Source organism: Triticum aestivum, chromosome 1B (genome assembly GCF_018294505.1).
Source record: "Triticum aestivum cultivar Chinese Spring chromosome 1B, IWGSC CS RefSeq v2.1, whole genome shotgun sequence".
NCBI lineage: Eukaryota > Viridiplantae > Streptophyta > Magnoliopsida > Poales > Poaceae > Triticum > Triticum aestivum.
The window spans coordinates 168,039,212-168,060,742 of NC_057795.1; the positions used below are offsets into that span (position 1 = coordinate 168,039,212).

Consider the following 21,531-nt stretch of genomic DNA (forward strand, 5'->3'; position numbering starts at 1 on the left):
AAGTCACTCTCACTCTCCATATGGTGGCACAAGTCACTCAAGTCATCATACGTCACCGTGGTAGAGGTGAAATACTCAACCATCTCATCGCCATCGCCATGGATGAAGGCCGAAGATGGCACATCATCACTCTCCTCCATGACCGAAGGGAAAATCCCATTCTCGATCATCTCGTCATCGTCGCCGTGGATGAAGGCCGAAGATGGCAAATCATCACTCTCCTCCATGACCGAAGGGAAAATCCCATGCTCGATCATCTCGTCACCGTCGCCGTTGATGAAGGCCGAAGATGGCACATCATCACTCTCGCCTCCTAAGATGGAAGCATCATCCTTGCTCGCCACCTTGTCGCTCGCCTCCAAAGCTTGGTCCTTGAGGGTCTCCGTAGTCGTACTCGTCGCCGCACCGTCTTGAAAAAGAGTCGAAGTAGACTCGGCACCATCAATGCCACAAAGAGGGATGGCGGTGAAGTCAAACTTGGGAGCATCGTCTTGGAGCTCGTCGGGCTTGGACATCTTGATGGTACTAGCCTCATGCTTATCGTAGAGCTTGGTCGCCGCGAAGTGTGCTTGGGGTGGAGAAGCCTTGGCCTTCATGAGTTCTTGTTCCGCCTTGAGAGCACCAATGTAGTAGTCGTCGATGGACTTGTAGTTTTCGAGGAAGATTGTCTTGGAGATGTTGTTGTGCAATCCCATCATGAAGTGGAACTTCATTGACATGGGGTCGTCCACGCCGGCTCGTCGCAAGGCAATCTTCATCTCCTTGAAGTACTTGTCGATGGACTTGGATCCTTGGGTGGTGTCCTCCAATTGGTGTTGAAGTTGTTCCATGTAGGTTGGAGGCACAAACTCTCACCGCAAAGCTCTCTTCGTCTTGGGCCAACTCATGTCGTAGTACTTCGAAGGTGTGTGAAGCCACCAAGTTGAGGCGTAGTCGTGGAAGTTTCTTGTGGCGCACTTCACTTGATCTTCGGGACGAACTTGATGTAGCTTGAGGTAGTCGTCCATCAAACGCTCCCACTCAAGATACTCCTCGGGTTCATGAGTCCCGTAGAAAGGAATCGCGTGGTCGATGTTGAGGTCGTAGTAGCTCGTGGAAGTCACGGACTTGAGCTTGGGGAGCTTCTCTTGAGCATAGTCTTGAGGTTCTTGTTGGCGAAGATGCCGTATGTCCGTAGGCGAAGATGCCTTGAAGTTGCTTGGCGAAGATGCCAAGGGAGATGGTGAAGTCGTTGAGCGGTTGTTGGTGTTGAGCTCTTGACCTTCACGTTCTTGTTGGTGATGGTGTCGATGCCGATGTGATCTTGCCGAAGATGGTAGCTCGGAAGGATGTGTTCTTGAGCATCTTCTCGAAGATGAGGAAGATCGCTTGTAGGACTTGATGAGGGCTTTGATCTCCTCCATTTGAGCTTGCATCTTGGCGTCGGAGTTGTTGTTCGTGGCATCGAACTCGTCGTTGTTGTTGTAGACCGAAGGTGAAATGCCTTGCCTATCCATCACAAGACTCGAGTAGAGGTGAGTAGGAAATGAGATAAACAATACCAAGTTACCTTTTCCCAAAATTGAGGATGTATCCCGTTTCACTCAATGTGAAATGAAAGAATAGTGGAATTGGTACCGGACTTGTTCACTCACACCTATCAAGTAAGGCTTATGGTAGAGCTCGGTGAGGATAGTGGCACAAAAATTTGATGCAAAATGTTAGCAAGAGTCAATAGTGTTGAAAGAGATTCATAAATTTGCAAGCGAAACAAGTAGACCAATAGCAATATGTGGCACACGGAAACACACACACGGATAGATAAATGGGGTCGTGCAACCAAGGAATGAGCACAAAATGTGGAATCCACGGAAAATGCTCGTGTTGCACAACTCAAGAGAGACGCTAGCACGATTGCTCAATAGGCGGATACGACACTTGTGCACAACCTATAAGATGCAAAATGGATAAACTTTCTATCCCAAGTATGCTATGTATGTATGGTTGAAAGGACCACGATGTCGCCTAGAGGGGGGGTGAATAGGCGTTTTAAAATCTTTTACGGATTTGGCTATATCCTAATGCGGAAATAAACTAAGCGGATACTTTTCAATCACAAATCCTAAATATACTAGGCTCACTAAGTGCACCAACAACTTAGCATAAACAAGATGGGAACAACGAGGATATGAGTAAGCACAAGTAAGTCACACAAACTTACTCAATGTATATCACGAGATATGGAAATGAATAATACACACAACCACAAGTAAGCAATACAAGCTTACACAAATTGTATCACAATATATGGGATTGAATGATACAAGCAAACTCAAGTAAGTTACACAAACTTACTTGAGCAATATCGCAATATATGGAAGTGTATGACACAAGTTAGCAATTCACACTAATCACAAAGTATATCAATAGTAGCAAGTATGAATTGTGGAATATGAAGTGTAGGCCTAAATAATCTCTACAAGGAAATGGCCAACACAATATAATGAACCACCACAATATAATGACGACAACAAGATATAGTGAATGCACGGTCAAATGACCAAAGTAAACCACAAGTAAGGAGTTAGGGTTAGGGATAACCAAAGTCACGGAGACGAGGATGTATCCCGATCACTACTAGGAAAATGGTTTTTAACGATGGCATATGTGGTCGTTAAAATCAGATTGTGATCGTTAATGGTCATTAACGACCACAATATGCTGGTCTTAATAGGCTCCGTCGTTAAAAGTATAACGACCACATCTTGTGGTCGTTATTTTTTAACGACCACATATTGTGGTTGTTATACTTTTAACGATGGGATAGTGTGTCATCGTCAATCCCAAGGAAATAACAACCACACTTAGTATTAACAACCACTTTTAACATAAGTAATTGTGTTCTCATGGTTACGAAAGTATCATTAATAACCACTTTATAGAATAATAGACAATCTTTTCATCATTATGACATCCTTCATAATCACTTATATTTAGTATAACTTCTGTTCAACAATCACTTTATGAATCATCCAACTTTGAATATTAACATCCACATTAATATAGAAACAAAGGAATATTAATTGAAAGGATCTTAACATCTTTATGAAAAGAAATCAGATAAATTAACAAAAATCCGACATATGATTCTTGAACTAAAAGACTACTAAAAAATTGTGGCAAAATAACTCCTTATATGATCAATATACTTGCTCATATCTAGAAAATGAGACAACTAGAAAAGATAATATTTATTAAATCTTCAATCAAGGGACACCATCGTTGCTTGAATGGATATCATTCTTCATTGGCAATCACAATGCCTCCTAATTCTTCTAAATATCACGGTTGACCATCAGTCCTACAAAACGTTGAGTAATTTATCAAAGTCAGTCCATGTAAATAAATTGGCACAAAGTATGACATAAATAAATGTACTGAACAAAGTTGCTTAATTTTTAACAAAGCCGCTTAGAGATGTATTGAACTTTTCTTGGAGTACTATTTTCATTTGATCAGAAGTTTGAAGTTTAGAAACCAATTCAGCCTTACTTAATGCTGGTCCCACGGACCCGTTCTTTTCACCCGTTTGAGATGTTGTGCAATCAAAATACATGTGTATAGAAACCAATTCTATTTACATGTGTGTAGCCTTTTAGAGATCGGCTTGATATGTTTCCCTTGACTGCACTGTCCCTGCCCTGTCCATGGAGATCCAAATTACTATGCTAAAGAAATAGGAGAAGTACTATTCATAGAAAAGGATGAAAAAAAATACTACGATGCTGCTTTTGAAGATCTTACCTCAACGTCTCACATTAACTTCTATCAACCACTGCATATGAGGGAATCTTTCAGGTTCATAAACGTACATCTGTAGTCATCATAATGCAAACATCTAATAAAAAAATCAGGTTGATAACTCATAAATATCAACAGGGCAACAAGCTCTTGCAACCTCGTGATAGCTTCCTAGAAAGTTTGTACGCTATATATAATAATAAAAGGGTTAGGTGATCAATCAAGCAATAATGTAATAGGCAATGAAGACCATGTTTAAATAATGTATACCCTAGCTTCAGTTAAAAAAACATCCTGGCTTGTAATACATTGTGATTGAAAAATAATTAAGAGAATAGGCATGTTCACACGTCATATGACTTAGGCTATAGAAATTTTGGCACCTTCTACTAGTATAGATGCGAGCAGCTAGCTCTGCACGTACGCGTCTAGTCGGAGCTCATTTTCATGTGTATCTCTCGCCGTAACTTCGTAGGTGTGCCTCGCCGAAAATTACTTGGCGAGTAGCATCAGAGTATCTGGTCTGCACCAATTTACAGTACGGTGAGGATGATCTCCACAGGGCCAACATGACTATCGGTGATAACTGGAACAGTGCAACATAAAACAAAGGTTCCTATTATTACTTTTGTATTACCTCGAACATCTAACTGGGCAGTCCTGGAACAGATCATCACGCCACGATTTCCCCTTCCAAAAAGAGTCTGCTGGCTCTTCTTGGGACTGTAGCTGCGGCAGATGATGGAGCAGATCAGCAAAGGCGGCTGGACCTTGATAACCGTAAACAAATCCAAAGAGTTCGTCCCGGGCTCTCGACGCCCAACTTCTGTGGCGTAGGAAATAGAAGGTTGTATGTGAGGTCGATCAACAAATTATTTTGATATATATAATGGGAGCAAACCTTTCATGGAATTTGAAGGACGAACTCGGATGTACACATAGATTATATCCAAATCACAACTAGCTTCGGCTGTTGCGCCTCCTCCTAACCGAGATCATGGCGACGCTCCAAGGACCATGGCCGCCTTCAATCCATGGGAGGGGATTCCACCACTCCGCCGCCATGGTTCTCATGGACGAATGGGAGTCTCAGTTAGGTTAGTAAACCTAGACTTAGATTGATATTTATCCTTTCTCTCATCTCTCACGATGTAAATAAAAGAGACAAGGAGTAACAACTTCGGAAAGTACGCTAATTGTGCAACAACAACCGCTAACTTACGATGGGAAGTCCCCAGAGTTTTCACGGGCCAAAGTTGGATGTGGGGTTGGCCCGTGGTGGTAGTAACGACCAAGCATTATTTGGGGCTGGTCGTTAATGATCTAATTTATAGTAGTGGATGTTCACTTCCTTGGAGGGAAGCTAGTCACCGTTAGAGAGGTGGATGTTACCACGAAGGCACACCAACGCCACGAAGGCTTACCTTATTCTTCTTGAGATATCACCACGAAGGCGATTTCCAACCACTAGTGGTAGACCTTGAGGCGGCCTCCAAACCTTCACAAACTTTCCGAGGGACAAATCACAAGTTGATTCCTCACCGGAGCACTCCTACCGCCTAGGAGTCTCCAACCTCCAAGAGTAACAAGATCAAGGGGGAAATGCTCAAGACTTGCTCAAATCACAAATTTCTTTGGTCAAACAAGAGAGGAGGAGTGGTTGTATGCTTGGATGAAATCTCTCTCAAGAACTCTCACAAATCTCTTTGGGGTGTAGCACGAGAAGGCTCAAATCCCTCTCTCTCAAATTCCACCAAAAGCAACTAATGCTATGGAGGGATGGGAGAGGAGAGGAACAATGGAGGAGGTCAACCAATGAACCCTAGATCCATGGGATAGTTTTCCCCCAAATGGATTGGAGTTTTGAGGCTTGGGGGATGAGGATAGAGCTCAAAAGAATGGGGAAATCTCAGATGCAAAAGCTCTAACTCGATGGGGAAGAAGGGTGCCTTATATAGTGCCCCACCAAATCTGCCCGTTACGCACAGAGAAACGTAGCCCGGAACTTCCGGGCAAGCCCGGAACTTCCGGGCCCCCTATTAGACACATATGTGCAAACTTTCTGGTTAGCCCGGAACTTGGCCCGGAATTTGCCCAGAACTTCTGGCCCCCGGAACTTCCGGGAGTCCCAGAACTTCCGGGCTCCCTTTGGACCAGATCTGTGCAAACTCTCTGGTTAACCCGGAACTTTCCCCGGAACTTGCCCGGAACTTCCGGGCCCCGGAACTTCCGGGCTGCCCGGAACTTCTGTCCCCACAAAAAACAGCCAGCATACTGAAAGTAAAACATGCATAACTTTTCATACGAACTCCGATTTTGATGATCTTGGGCTCGTTTTGAAGCTATGGAAAAACCCCAGGTCCTCACATAGATAACCATCCAAGATCAACCAAAATGGAGGATGCCAAATATGCAAAGGTGTTATCATATATTTGGGAAACCTATTTGGCTTTGGATTTTGTTTGGTATATAGGATAGGAGTGGAATTGTGTAAAGAAGATGTTGACTTGAGCAAATCCATCACAAACCCCTTTGATCCCCTCTTAATAGTGCGGGATCCCTATAACTCAAGAATCATAAAAGAGCTACACTACATAGCTATCGAGAATCCATTCTTGAGTGTATATGTTTCTTTTTGGTGGTCATCACTCCACAACACTAACGTCAAAGGAACTAATACCTTTGACACGAGCCGTTCACTTGAGCTTGATGTTGATGTTTCTTCTTAGCTCAAGATGAAGGCAAGACATTGGTGAAGTCTTCAAGTCTCTCCCCCATACACAATGTGGGGAAGCTTTGCTTTGTATTCATCTTCACTTGTTCATCATGTGATCATCCACAAGCTTCAAGCATGTAATCCTTTGGGATGGTTATCTTGAACTTGCCCTTGTCAACCATGATCACCAATACTTGATGTCATCCTCTCATAGACACTTGAAATATCTTTCTCGATGCGAGCCCGTGAGAATCACCTAACCTTTCGCTCGTGTGTTGACCATTTAGAGTTTGATCTTTGAGCTTCATCTTGGTCAACCTATATCTCTACTCTATGTTTAATCTTGACGTCTTGAAGGGTATATTGAATTCTTCACTTGAATAGCTTGCTTGAATACTTGATCAATCATGACTCACACATGAGTCCATTATGATCATATCTCTGAGCCACTCCTTAAGATACTCCGATGAACTTCATTTTGATCATCTCAATGTAATTGTTGCTTCAAAGGAGTTGTCTTCCATTATTCTTCAATCATATTCCAATGGGACTAACCTTCAAATATATATCTCAATGCAAACATTAGTCCATAAGGATTGTCATTAATTACCAAAACCACACATGGGGACTACATGTACTTTCAATCTCCCCCATTTTGGTAATTGATGACAATCTCAACAAGAGGGTTTATATAATGAATTTTTTTACACAAGCACGCACTTTTTCTAGAATAAATTGTATACTTGCGGTGACTTTGATAGCATTAATTATCACAAACAAACTTGATGTTTATCAAAACCGGTTGTACTAACATCAAAACACTACACAAGCATTTGATGTTAATAAGACCACAATATATAGAGCAAGCTCCCCCACAATATATGCATGTGTCTAGTTGGAGTTTTTTTATATATATTCATTCATGCAACAAGCATATATAACTAAGGTGGATATGCATGAATGACAGCAAGAACTTCAAAAGATATTTATCTTAAACCCTCTAAACTTCTCCCCCATTGGCAACAAATGCCAAAATGGAAGACAAAACATCTAGAAGACCAATATAGTATGAGTTCCTCCTTGATGTGTGCATATCACAAAATGTGAGTGAACGCAAATGCACATATACAATAATTAAAAATTTGAGGAGCTCGGAATCTATAGAATGCAACCAGATATGAAGATATGAAAACAAGCATTAGACATGAGAGGAAAACAATCAAAACACATGAGTGCGCAAGATTATATGTCAAACATACAAGCACTCACGACACAACCTCTTACCGAAGCTACCATAAGAATAAGAGGAAACAAACAAAGTGGCCGGCAAGGAATAAATGATATCAAGGAAAGATATGAACTTTCTCATGTAGAAAAATTTCTGAGTGTCCAATCATAATCATGATATGTATCCACAAAGAAACTTTGCATACACAAAATATACGCAATTGATAAGAACATGATATACACAAGTGAATCCATTATTATACAACTGAAACCTGGTCATAATAGTAAGGCACATGGCACAAAGCACATGGCACAAATTGATCTCATTTGCATAACACAAAGTGAAGCAAGCAATCAAAAGATCCGATAAGCCAAAAGGATAAAAGAATATTATGATTTGGGCAAAGGAGTGTTCTAAGGAAAATAGAGAAGCTCCCCATGATTTGTGCACTATTTAAAATTTTTGTATTTGGATGCAAGTGCACAAAATAGGATCATCACTCCCCCAAAATCAATAGAAACACAAAACAATTTCAAGCAGGCATAGCTAAGAAAAGAAGCCTAGCATTTGCAACAAACATATGGTTGAGCAACATGTAAATGAGGCAACCTAAGAATAGCACAACCAAAAATGATGTGTGTGAGTCACGTCAAAGCACTTGAGAAGACTAGTATAAGGATGAGAATTAAGCATCAACATAGCCTTGAGTAAATGAGATACAAGGTGCAAGACATGTCCTTCCCACACAAACGAAGTTAAGAAGGTCACACACACATCAAGAAAATGGGTTCACAAGCTCACTAATAGCAAACTAAAAATCAAAGCTTGTGACAACCCATGATGAAGATAGGAAATAATAGGCTTGTCAAGACAAGCATGAGGACAACAATCTTCACCAAACATGAGTGCACTAAGATGCAAAGAGGTAAGACATGCACTCATACAACAAATGCTTCCATGGAGCCACCAAAAAGATATAAAAAGTGAATTAAATGGTGGACATGAAAGAATAGGGATATCAACTAGAGATGTAACTTCTCTCACGTGTATAAGATTCTAGGTAGATGATATCCACAAAGAAGGATGTACACGTAAAATAGTTACAAAAGGAAAAAATAAGGTATCCAAACGGGAGTCATAAAATATACCAATGAGATCTTTGCTTGAAAGCATAGCATGTGGCTTAATATAATCTTATTGTATATTAATGAACTCCAAACACACAACCATCAAAGACATCATAACTAGCAACAAGAGATCATGTTGGGATGCTTTGAGAAAGGAAACAAGTATCACAGGAACAAGTCAAGAAATTCATGCCATGATGCAACCTACACAAGGTTGACCCCATTTCTATATATATGCATGAAGTAAATACTTGTTACCGAGGTAGCATTGGTATGAAGTCGTAGATCAATAAAATGTCCAAGCTTGGCTCTAATTTCCTCATAGTGCCACCACCTTCATGAATAAGACAAGCACCCAATGCTTCTCAAATGTACCTAACACATTTTAAGTACAATATGGTCCCCAAACTTATTGGGTCCGAAATAGTTAGCATAACTACAACACATAGGGTAAAACCACTTAAATATGTGCATATTGATATGAATTTGAATTTCATGCACATCTTAGATATTAAGAATTTGATGGATTTACCATATATATATATTGGATCAAATAAGGAAAACAAGGCATGTGAATTTACACATAGTAAATATGCATGTACAAGCCTACCAAAATCCAAGGAGATACAAATTTGGCAAATGACCACATAACCGTTAATACTTCCAATAACATTACTAGTCATTTATGTTGTACAAAATGAATCAAAGTGACAAATCAACATATGATAGCACACAAAGTTCAACATATGAACCAAGGAAAAAAAACAATGAGCATATAAGATATGCATTGCACACATACTCATAGGAATATCTCACTCAAGCAGATATAGGACACTATAAACAATGAGATAACAAACTCTCATATAGAGCAATAAGATGAATTCGAACAAAATGGTATTTCGGGTTATCATCCGTTGTAGAAACAAAATAAGTACATGATCATCTATACCAACCCAAGCATAACATGAGAGTTTAAAAATAAACATAATGCTTGGATAGCATAATATTAACATTCCAACTAGATAGATCATCATGCAAAGCAATAATTGGAATAGCTTTAATCAAATGATTTTCCAAATATGATTTTAAAGATAACCATGGGCAAAACCGCACAAGAATGCCATACGTAAACAAGACATTGCGTGCCATGGAGATATAAGATAATCTCAAATATAAATTCTAAGTGGCATCCCTCAATTGTTCATATTAACATAGATTGTGATATGCACAAAGCATATCACTCCCCCATAATATGATGATCCATGTATTATCCACAAGAAGCAAATAAAACCCAACTAAGGATCATTAATGGAGAGAATTTGAGTTTCAAATGAGCTTTACATACCACATAGTAACTAGATAATATTGCACTAACAATACTAGGTGGTATCCCACATACATACACATTTAAGGTTTGTGATATCCTTAAATATCTCAAAAGAGCCAAGGAAGATTCAACTAATGAAGCAATAAAGGCTTGAAACCACACACACAAATATATGAAGTGCATTGCAACCTACAAATGCTAGATAACACAAATCAAGCATACTAGGAAGCACAACTATACAAGCACATGCTAGGTACAAAACCTAAACATGCAAGGGACATAGTGACTTTCAATGTAAACAATGCAAGTACAAGTTACCGCAAAGAGGAGTATTGGATTGATAGATATGATGATAATCCACTTGACTTGGCATTAACCATAACATATGGTGAAAATAGTTTTTCTTCCTAAAGTAGCCAAGTCTCCAATGCCCTCCACACACCTATTGATCAAGTTTGAGTTTGATGGTCCCCAACCAAGTTGGGTCCTAAGAAGTTAGTAACAATAGGCTTGGCAACCCAAATGGTCTTGTCCACTTTCAAACTTCTTTGGGAACCCACAAACTTGGCAAACACATTGCCAACAATATCCTTCCTTAGCGAATAATGATTATTGACTATAGGAGGCTTAGATATGTTACCGTTGGGACAAGATGAAGCTATGTGTCCCTTCTTACGGCAAATATAGCAACATGTGCTCCCCTTTCTCTTCTTCTTTACCTTTTCAACTTGGAGGGCATTATCTTGGTTAGGCATGGGAAGAGGCCTTTCATTATCTTGATATTGAACTTGAAGCCACTTCCCTTGATGCTTCACATTTGAAGCCTTCTTCTTCAATGGACAAGATCTCACATGGTGTCCAACATTCTTGCACTTGAAGCAAGTAATGTTGTCTGAATTCTTGACTTGATCATGTCCCTTCTTCTTATTCTTGGACTTCTTGTTGGAGATGAAATCAAGTCCTATTTTGTCTTGAGGGTCCTTTTGCACACTCAAGATATTATCACAACATTTTTCCAAGTCTTTCTTCAAACTAGTGACTTGAGCCTTGAGCTCTTTATTTTCCTTTACAAGGTTAGTATTAACAAAAGAACTAGAGGAAGTAGAAGCTTCATTGTTAGAGCAACAAGGCATGGTGAGCAATTCATTACAAGATGTACCAATATCATGTAGAGAGGAATTGCAAGGACTAGCACATGACAATAAGGCATTTCGAGTAGAAGATGTGCTAATATCCACATGAGACTCACATGATTTTACCTTGATGACCATAGCCTCATGAGCTAACTTTAACTCATCATGAGAGATTAGAAGATCCTCATGAGTGCCTGAGAGCTTTTTATGACTTTCTCCCAATTTCCCGTAATTGCTAGTTAGCAAATCAAGTTGAGTCCTTAGCTCAACATTTTCTTTTAATATCGATGCGTCACACAAGATAGAGTTAGTATCACAAGCATCATTATTAATATGAGAGGAGCATGTAGAGGCTAGAGACTCCGCATGAGTAGCTTGAAGTTCCTCATGAGACTTAGAGAGTTTGGTGAGCTCTCCTTTGACCTTCTTGTAGTCAAGGTCAAGGTGCTCAAAATCCTCTTTAAGTTTACAATGAGTAACTTCAATCTCTTCTTTTAAAGACCTAAAGTCACTAAGACATTGATGAGCCATAGCAAGTTCATGTTCAAGTTGTTCACTTTTTGCTTGCTCGTAAAGGAATAGGTTGTTACATTTTTGAAAGCAAGCAAGAACATCTTGGAGCCTTTTATAAGTGTTATTTTTAGCTCTACGAAGAGTTTTCCCAATCTCATAGAGATTTTGAGTCAAGACTTCATCATCTTCCTCATTACAACTATCATCATTATCACTAAGAGAAGATGATACCTCGTCATTACCTCTTGCCATGAGGCACATGTGAACACAAGGGGTTGATGATGATTCTTTTGGAGAGGAGGGTTCTTCATCAACCAAGCGTGCCTTATTTTTCTTGATTTCCTCTTGTGGTAAGCCACATGTTGGTGAAGTGAAAGATGTTGAGGTATGCAAGTAATCGGAGGTGGAAGCAATAGAGAGCTCTTCATGATTTAGAAATGTGGAGAACTCCTCCATTAACTCCCCAAAAATAATATTGTCTTCATCAAGATTGGACCCACCATATATATCTTCAATTTTGGTCCAAGCCTCATGAGCCAACGAACAAGACGAGATTGACTTGAACACCTCGAAGGTTATAGCTTGGTGAATGACACTTAATGCTTCACAATCAAGATGCATATCATCAAGTGATGGAGATTGTCCATCCTTTAGATTTGAATTCCCTACAACCATAATCCGCAAAGCATTTGGACCCATGGCCCGAAAGTGACAAAGCATGCGTAATCTCCATATAATGTAATTTGTGCCATTAAAACAAAATGTGTCATCGTGCACTAGTTCACTAGTCGACATCGTTACTCTCTAGGCGGTTAAGCCTAATAAGGAGAGACCTAGCTCTGATACCAATTGAAAGGACCATGATGTCGCCTAGAGGGGGGTGAATAGGCGTTTTAAAATCTTTTACGGATTTGGCTATATCCTAATGCGGAAATAAACTAAGCGGATACTTTTCAATCACAAATCCTAAATATACTAGGCTCACTAAGTGCACCAACAACTTAGCATAAATAAGATGGGAACAACGAGGATATGAGTAAGCACAAGTAAGTCACACAAACTTACTCAATGTATATCACGAGATATGGAAATGAATAATACACACAACCACAAGTAAGCAATACAAGCTTACACAAATTGTATCACAATATATGGGATTGAATGATACAAGCAAACTCAAGTAAGTTACACAAACTTACTTGAGCAATATCGCAATATATGGAAGTGTATGACACAAGTTAGCAATTCACACTAATCACAAAGTATATCAATAGTAGCAAGTATGAATTGTGGAATATGAAGTGTAGGCCTAAATAATCTCTACAAGGAAATGGCCAACACAATATAATGAACCACCACAATATAATGAGGACAACAAGATATAGTGAATGCACGGTCAAATGACCAAAGTAAACCACAAGTAAGGAGTTAGGGTTAGGGATAACCAAAGTCACGGAGACGAGGATGTATCCCGATGTTCACTTCCTTGGAGGGAAGCTAGTCACCGTTAGAGAGGTGGATGTTACCACGAAGGCACACCAACGCCACGAAGGCTCACCCTATTCTCCTTGAGATATCACCATGAAGGCGATTCCCAACCACTAGTGGTAGACCTTGAGGCGGCCTCCAAACCTTCACAAACTTTCCGGGGGACAAATCACAAGTTGATTCCTCACCGGAGCACTCCTACCGCCTAGGAGTCTCCAACCTCCAAGAGTAACAAGATCAAGGGGGAAATGCTCAAGACTTGCTCAAATCACAAATTGCTTTGGTCAAAAGAGAGAGGAGGAGTGGTTGTATGCTTGGATGAAATCTCTCTCAAGAACTCTCACAAATCTCTTCGGGGTGTAGCACGAGAAGGCTCAAATCCCTCTCTCTCAAATCCCACCAAAAGCAACTAATGCTATGGAGGGATGGGAGAGGAGAGGAACAATGGAGGAGGTCAACCAATGAACCCTAGATCCATGGGATAGTTTTCCCCCAAATGGATTGGAGTTTTGAGGCTTGGGGGATGAGGATAGAGCTCAAAAGAATGGGGAAATCTCAGATGCAAAAGCTCTAACTCGATGGGGAAGAAGGGTGCCTTATATAGTGCCCCACCAAATCTGCCCGTTACGCACAGAGAAACGCAGCCCGGAACTTCTGGGCAAGCCCGGAACTTCCGGGCCCCCTATTAGACACATATGTGCAAACTTTCTGGTTAGCCCGGAACTTGGCCCGGAATTTGCCCGGAACTTCTGGCCCCCGGAACTTTCGGGAGTCCCGGAACTTCCGGGCTCCCTTTGGACCAGATCTGTGCAAACTCTCTGGTTAACCCGGAACTTTCCCCGGAACTTGCCCGGAACTTCCAGGCCCCGGAACTTGGGCTGCCCGGAACTTCTGTCCCCACAGAAAACAGCCAGCATACCGAAAGTAAAACATGCATAACTTTTTCATACGAACTCCGATTTTGATGATCTTGGGCTCGTTTTGAAGCTATGGAAAAACCCCAGGTCCTCACATAGATAACCATCCAAGATCAACCAAAATGGAGGATGCCAAATATGCAAAGGTGTTATCATATATTTGGGAAACCTATTTGGCTTTGGATTTTGTTTGGTATATAGGATAGGAGTGGAATTGTGTAAAGAAGATGTTGACTTGAGCAAATCCATCACAAACCCCTTTGATCCCCTCTTAATAGTGCGGGATCCCTATAACTCAAGAATCATAAAAGAGCTACACTACATAGCTATCGAGAATCCATTCTTGAGTGTATATGTTTCTTTTTGGTGGTCATCACTCCACAACACTAACGTCAAAGGAACTAATACCTTTGACACGAGCCGTTCACTTGAGCTTGATTTTGATGTTTCTTCTTGGCTCAAGATGAAGGCAAGACATTGGTGAAGTCTTCAAGTCTCTCCCCCATACACAATGTGGGGAAGCTTTGCTTTGTATTCATCTTCACTTGTCCATCATGTGATCATCCACAAGCTTCAAGCATGTAATCCTTTGGGATGGTTATCTTGAACTTGCCCTTGTCAACCATGATCACCAATACTTGATGTCATCCTCTCATGGACACTTGAAATCTCTTTCTCGATGCGAGCCCATGAGAATCACCTAACCTTTAGCTCGTGTGTTGACCATTTAGAGTTTGATCTTTGAGCTTCATCTTGGTCAAACTATATCTCTACTCCATGTTTAATCTTGACGGCTTGAAGGGTATATTGAATTCTTCACTTGAATAGCTTGCTTGAATACTTGATCAATCATGACTCACACATGAGTCCATTATGATCATATCTCTGAGCCACTCCTTAAGATACTCCAATGAACTTCATTTTGATCATCTCAATGTAATTGTTGCTTCAAAGGAGTTGTCTTCCATTATTCTTCAATCATATTCCAATGGGACTAACCTTCAAATATATATCTCAATGCAAACATTAGTCCATAAGGATTGTCATTAATTACCAAAACCACACATGGGGACTACATGTACTTTCAATGGTTCCCGGTGTTTCTCACAAGATGATCCAAGATGATCGAGTATGATAACATATGATATATTGTGATGCTATGGCTATTGCTTACAAGCTCTTTGCTCTCTTTTGCTTAAAAGCTTATTCTCTTTTTTTTTGGATATGGCCACTTTTGCACAATGCACAAACCAAGATAGCAATTGTATATATGCGGGAACAAGCTTGTGACACAAGAGATGATATGATGATACCAATATGATATAGTATGTATGCTATGGGAAGTATGATCACTAATGTGCACAAGTCAAGTTGCCGGCAATACTCAAATGGCTAGTCTCGATAGGCAAGTAACGCAAAATGGGTTAAGGGGTTATCAATGCAATTGCAAAGGGAATATACAATGGTGTTGTCGAGGTTACCGTCCTTGGTGATGATGAGAGGCGGTGTTCTTGATGTCGAGCCGTTCCTAGTTAGCCGAAACACCCTAGGAAACGGAAAAACCGCAAACTCAAAAGCTCCAAAGGCAAATGTCAAATGGTGGTAGCGGAAAATGGTGGTGGTTTTGCACTAGGCAATGCGGAAGTGGAATGATGGGCTATACACGTGTCGGAGTTGAAGTTGCCGTCCCTAAGTAGCCGAAACACCTTAGGAGACACAAGCCACAACTCAAACAAAATTGGGTTAGGTTTGGGTGATCGGTGATGGTAATGCGGATGATATGGTGGAGGGCCTAGGCAAACTTGCCAAATTTTGAAAAATTTGATGGAGTCAAATGGTGATGGTGGTATTTTTGTGGGATGGGGGATGTCAATAGCTTCAAAACAAGCTAAAGAATGTCAAAATCGGACTCCGGATGAATTAGTTATGGCCAAAACGGTGAAACGAAAAAAACTGAAATCCCAGGGGCCGGACATCCGGGGCTCGGGCCGGATTTCCGGAACCTGATATCCAGAAACTTGTGCGAAAATGCACTCCAGGAGCCGGATTTTCGGGCTAATGGCCGGATTTCCGGGATGGCCGGATGTCCGGGGCTCGGGCCGGATGTCCGGGCTCCAAATCCGAGGATGAACTCGAGGAACTCGATTTTGGGGCGGAAAATTGAGATTTCGGGGGCAAAATTGGAGAGATTTTGTGGATGGAAGATGGGGAAACTTGGGGAAAAGCTAGATCCACTTGAAACCAAGCAAATCCACGGATCAAAATCAACAAAACATCATCAAACCAACAAATCACAAAAAAAAATTGGGGCTATTTTTGGTGGGGATTTTCGGATTTTAGGATGAAATCAAGCAAAAGAAGGCTAGAAAACGGTGGGATGGACTCCAAATACGTGATAAGCGTGGCTCATGATACCATATGATACGGGGCAAATCCGGTGTAGGCCGATCTTTCACGTTTGGAGTGGGATCCCTCGAAGAGCACGAAGAACACGGGGAAGAACGGGGAGAAATCACAAGGGGAAACACTCAAGAACAAGTCCAAATCACACATCCACTAGACAATCAAACACATAAGATCACAAGGTACATGAACAACAAAGGGAAAGATACAAGGTAAGGTTCATCTCCAAGAGGAGGTCTTGATGATATCCTAGATGGATCTTCCCACAAGGGGGTCTTGATGATATCCCGCAGGATCTTCTCACATGGAGGTCTTGAACTCCATGGGAGTGGTAGTCTCTCTCTCTCAAGAGTAGAGGTAGGAGCAAAGCTCACCTAAGAATGAGCTATCATATTTGCTAACCCTAACTAGGGGAAGGGGATGGAGTATATATAGGCTAGTCCACGAAGGGGTAAGTGAGGAGGGGATACATGGGCCTTCGGCCTGACTCTGCGCGCAGGCAGGCGCCGGATGTCCGGGCTGGGGGCCGGATGTCCGGGCGTTCGCGGGAGGCCGGATGTCCGGGGCATGGGCCGGATGTCCGGGCTGGTGAGATCGGCCTCGGTGCTCTCTGGATAGGGGCGTCGGATTTCCGGGCTTATGGCCGGATGTCCGGGCTGTCGGGAGGCGCCGGATGTCCGGGCTTGCGGGCCGGATGTCCGGGGCCTGTAGGTACTTGGCGGCTGGGCGACTGCTGTGGGTGATGCTCCAGGGGCCGGATGTCCGGGGTCCTGGCCAGATGTCTGGGTCCTGGGGGTTGTCTCCATCTTCTTTCGTCGTCGCTTCCAAGCTTCCCTCGCGGATGGTGTAGTTGTTCCTTGGCGCTTGCACTCCTCCTCAACATCCGCGAAGCTCCGACAATACCTATGCATGCACACCGGAGAAGTGTCAAGTAGTATACCATCCTCGAAGGGGTCAAGTGAGCACGTGTAAAGGAGAAGATTCACCTTTATGTATGAGAAGTAGAGGTCGCACGTGTCACTTGCCAAACGGACTCTTGACATGGTGATGACCGTAGGATGCTCCGCATCAGTTGCACTATCATAATTAACTTTGCATCTTTTGGCATCAATATTATGTATATGTGTATCACTACGGTCGAGATCCAACAAACTGTTTTCATTGGGTGTATGTCCATTGAAGGTTTTATTCATGTAAATAGAACAACAATTATTCTCTGATTTTTAAATGAATAACCGTATTGCAATAAACATGATCAAATCATATTCATGCTCAATGCAAAGGCCAAATAACATTTATTTAGGTTTAACACTAATCCCGAAAGTATAGGGAGAGTGTGCGATGATGATCATATCAATCTTGGAACTACTTCCAACACTCATCGTCACTTCACCCTCAACTAGTCTATGTTTATTTTGTAACTCCTGTTTCGAGTTACTAATCTTAGCAATTGAACAAGTATCAAATACCCAGGGGCTACTATAAACACTAGTAAGGTACACATCAATAACCTGTATATCCAATATACCCTTGTTCACTTTGCCATCCTTCTTATCCACCAAATATTCAGGGTATTTCCGCTTCCAGTGACCATTTCCTTTGCAGTAGAAGCACTCAGTTTCAAGCTTTGGTCCAACTTTGGGCTTCCTGCGGGAGTGACAACTTGCTTGTCATTCTACTTGAAGTTCCCTTTCTTTCCCTTTGCCCTTTTCTTGAAACTAGTGGTCTTGTCAATCATCAACACTTGATGCTCTTTCTTGATTTCTACCTTCATCGATTTCAACATCATGAAGAGCTCGGGAATCGTTTTCGTCATCCCTTGCATACTATAGTTCATCACAAAGTTCTAGCAACTTGGTGATGGTGACTAGAGAACTCTGTCAATCACTATCTTATCTGGAAGATTAACTCCCACTTGATTCAAGCGATTGTAGTACCTAGACAATCTGAGCACATGCTCACTGCTTGAGCTATTCTCCTCCATCTTTTAGCTATAGAACTTGTTAAAGACTTTATATCTCTCAACTCGGGTATTTGCTTGAAATATTAACTTCAACTCTTGGAACATCTCATATGGTCCATGACATTCAAAATGTCTTTGAAGTCCCGATTCTAAGCCGTTAAGCATGGTACACTAAACCATTACGTAGTATCATATTGAGCTAGCCAAACGTTCATAACGTCTGCATCTGCTCCTGCAATAGGTCTGTCAGCTAGCGGTGCATCAAGGACATAATTATTCTGTGCAGCAATGAGGATACACCTTAGATCATGGACCTAGTCCGCATCATTGCTACTATTATCTTCCAACTTAGTTTTCTCTAGGAACATATCAAAAATAATCATAAACGGGGAGCAAAATTGCGAGCTATTGATCTACAACATTATTTGCAAAATACTATCAGGACTAAATTCATGATAAATTAAAGTTCAATTAATCATATTACTTAAGAACTCCCACTTAGATAGACATCCCTCTAATCATCTAAGTGATCACATGATCCAAATCAACTAAATCATGTCTGATCATCACGTGAGATGGAGTAGTTTTCAATGGTGAACATCACTATGTTGATCATATCTACTATATGATTCACGCTCGACCTTTCGGTCTCCAGTGTTCCGAGGCCATATCTGCATAAGCTAGGCTCGTCAAGTTTAACCCGAGTATTCTGCATGTGCAAAACTGTCTTACACCCGTTGTATTTGAACTTAGAGCTTATCACACCCGATCATCACGTGGTGTCTCAGCACGAAGAACTGTCGCAACGGTGCATACTCAGGGAGAACACTTATACCTTGAAATTTTTAGTAAGGGATCATCTTATAAAGCTACCGCCGAACTAAGCAAAATAAGATGTATAAAAGATAAACATCATATGCAACCAAAATATGTGACATGATATGGCCATGATCATCTTGCGCCTTTGATCTCCATCTCCAAAGTACTGTCATGATCTCTATCGTCACCGACATGACACCATGATCTCCATCTTCTTGATCTCTATCAATGTGTCGTCACATGGTTGTCTCGCCAACTATTGCTCTTGCAACTATTGCTATCACATAGTGATAAAGTAAAGCAATTATTTGGCGCTTGCATGTTATGCAATAAAGAGACAACCATAAGGCTACTGCCAGTTGCCGATAACTTTAACAAAACATGATTATCTCATACAACAACTTATATCTCATCACGTCTTGACCATATCACATCACAACAAGACCTGCAAAAACAAGTTAGACGTCCTCTACTTTGTTGTTGCAAGTTTTATGTGACTGCTATGGACTGAGAAAGAACCGTTCTTACCTATGCGTCAAAACCACAAGGATATGTCGTCAAGTTAGTGCTGTTTTAACCTTCGCAAGGACCGGGCGTAGCCACACTCGGTTCAACTAAAGTTGGAGAAACTGACACCCGCCAGCCACCTATGTGCAAAGCACGTCGGTAGAACCAGTCTCGCGTAAGCGTACGCGTAATGTCGGTCCGGGCCGCTTCATCCAACAATATTGCCGAACCAAAGTATGACATGCTGGTAAGCATTATGACTTGTATCGCCCACAACTCACTTGTGTTCTACTCGTGCATATAACATCTACGCATAAACCTGGCTCGGATGCGACTGTTGAGGAACGTAGTAATTTCAAAAAAAATCCTACGCACACGCAAGATCATGGTGATGCATAGCAACGAGAGGGGAGAGTATCGTCCACGTACCCTCGTAGACCTAAAGTGGAAGCGTTAGCACAACGCGGTTGATGTAGTCGTACGTCTTCACGATCCGACCGATCCAAGTACCGAACATACGGCACCTCCGAGTTCAGCACACGTTCAGCTCGATGACGTCCCGCGAACTCCGATCCAGCAGAGCTTCACGGGAGAGTTTCGTCAGCACGACGGCGTGATGACGGTGATGATATTGCTACCGACGCAGGGTTTCGCCTAAGCACCGCTACGATATGACCGAGGTGGAATATGATAGAGGGGGGCACCGCACACGGCTGGGAGAGATCAACAGATCAACTTGTGTGTCCATGGGGTGCCCCCCTCCCCCGTATATAAAGGAGTGGAGGAGGGGGAGGGCCGGCCCTCAACTATGGCGCGCCCTGGGGAGTCCTACTCCCACCGGGAGTAGGATTCCCCCCCCCCTTCCATGTACTAGGAGTAGGAGAGAAGGAAAGGGAAAAGAGAAGAGAAGGAAGGAGGGGGCGCAGCCCCTCCCCCTAGTCCAATTCGGACCAGGCCTTGGGGGGGGGGGGGCGCAGCCTCCCCTCTCTCTTTCCCCTAAAGCCCAATAAGGCCCATATACTCCTCGGCGAATTCCCGTAACTCTCCGGTACTCCGATAAATACCCGAATCACTAGGAACCTTTCCGATGTCCGAATATAGTCGTCCAATATATTGATCTTTACGTCTCGACCATTTCGAGACTCCTCGTCATGTCCCCGATCTCATCCGGGACTCCGAACTACCTTTGGTACATCAAAACACATAACTCATAATATAAATCGTCACCGAACGTTAAGCGTGCGTACCCTACGGGTTCGAGAACTATGTAGACATAACCGAGACACATCTCCGGTCAATAACCAATAGTGGAACCTGGATGCTCATATTGGCTCTCACATATTCTACGAAGATCTTTATTGGTCAAACCGCATAACAGCATACGTTGTTCCCTTTCTCATCGGTATGTTACTTGCTGAAGATTCGATAGTCGGTATCTCAATACCTAGTTCAATCTTGTTACCGAAGTCTCTTTCCTCGTTATGTAATGCATCATCCCGCAACTAACTCATTAGTCACATTGCTTGCAAGGCTTATAGTGATGTGCATTACCGAGAGGGCCCAGAGATACCTCTCCGACAATCGGAGTGACAAATCCTAATCTCGAAATA

General features: G+C 41.9%; 1 long non-coding RNA gene across 1 annotated transcript; it reads right to left on the bottom strand.

The window, feature by feature from the left end:
* Window positions 1–3,163: 3,163 nt before the first annotated feature.
* On the bottom strand, window positions 3,164–4,967 carry LOC123114007 (uncharacterized). The gene is made up of 4 exons (XR_006456371.1): window positions 4,682–4,967; window positions 4,418–4,606; window positions 3,784–4,303; window positions 3,164–3,680 (listed from the first exon to the last, which is right to left on the bottom strand). It is a non-coding gene; the product is annotated as an uncharacterized lncRNA (long non-coding RNA).
* Between the last annotated feature and the right edge of the window lie 16,564 nt (window positions 4,968–21,531).